The following is a 1,084-nucleotide window of genomic DNA, read 5'->3' as shown; positions in this document are numbered from 1 at the left end:
ATTGGTGTCAGCTCTTCCCTGAATGTTTGGTAGAATTCAGCTGTGAAGCCATCTGGGCCTGGGTGTTTTTTTTGGTTGGAAGTCTTTTGATGACTTAGTCAATTTCTTCTATAGTTGTAGGTCTGTTTAGGTTTTCTATTTCAATGTATGTAAGTTTAGGTAGGTCGTGTTTATACAGAAATGTATCCATCTCTTCTAAGTTTTCAAATTTGTTGGAGTACAACTCTTCATAGTATTCTGTTATTATCCTTTGATTTCCTTTGGTTCTGCTGTGACATCACCCATGTGATTTCTAATGCGTGTTATTTGTGTCCTCTCTCTCTTTTCTTTTGTTAGGTTTACCAGTGGTCTGTCAATTTTATTAATTCTTTCAAAGAACCAGCTTCTTGTCCTGTTGATTGTTTCTATAGTTTTTCTGTTTTCTATCTCATTTATTTCTGCTCTGATCTTTACTATTTCCTTTCTTTTGGTGACTTTGGGTACCCTCTGTGAGTTTGTTTCTAATTGTCATAGATGCCGTGTTAATGTGTTAATTTTAGTTCTTTCTTCTTTTTGGGTGTGTGTGTTTATTGCTATTAATTGTCCTCTCAGCACCACTTTCACCGTGTCCCAGAGATTTTGGTATGTTGTGTTTTAGTTTTCATTGATTTCGAGAAAATTTGCAAATTCACGTTTGATTTCTTCTACTTCCCAATTTCTTTTTAGCAGGGTGTTGTTCAGTTTCCATGTATTTGTCTTGGTTTCCTTGGTTCTTCTATTGTTCATTTCTAATTTGATAGCTTTGTGGTCTGAGAAGATGCTTTGTAGTATTTTGATATTTGTAAATTTGTGTGAACTTGTTTTGTGGCCTAAAACATGGTCTATTTTGGAAAATGTTCCATGTGCACTTGAAAAGAAAGTGTATCATGTAGTTGTTGGGTTGAATGCTCTGTATACATCTATAAAGTCTAGTTGGTTGATTGTATTCTTTAGTTCTTCTGTGTCTTTGTCAAGTTTCTTTCTGGTTGTTCTATCCATTTTTGAAAGTGGTGTATTAAAGTCACCCACTCTTATTGTAGATTCATCTATTTCTTTCTTCAAATCT

At 34.3% G+C, this 1,084-nt stretch overlaps 1 pseudogene; it reads right to left on the bottom strand.

The window, feature by feature from the left end:
• The window catches only part of LOC102838776, a 34,973-nt pseudogene that overhangs the window by 9,361 nt on the left and 24,528 nt on the right, over positions 1-1,084 (bottom strand).

The sequence above is a fragment of the Chrysochloris asiatica genome, unplaced genomic scaffold (genome assembly GCF_000296735.1).
Source record: "Chrysochloris asiatica unplaced genomic scaffold, ChrAsi1.0 scaffold00180, whole genome shotgun sequence".
Lineage (NCBI taxonomy): Eukaryota > Metazoa > Chordata > Mammalia > Afrosoricida > Chrysochloridae > Chrysochloris > Chrysochloris asiatica.
Note: the sequence above shows the minus strand (reverse complement) of the source record. Positions and strands in the feature narration are given on the sequence as shown.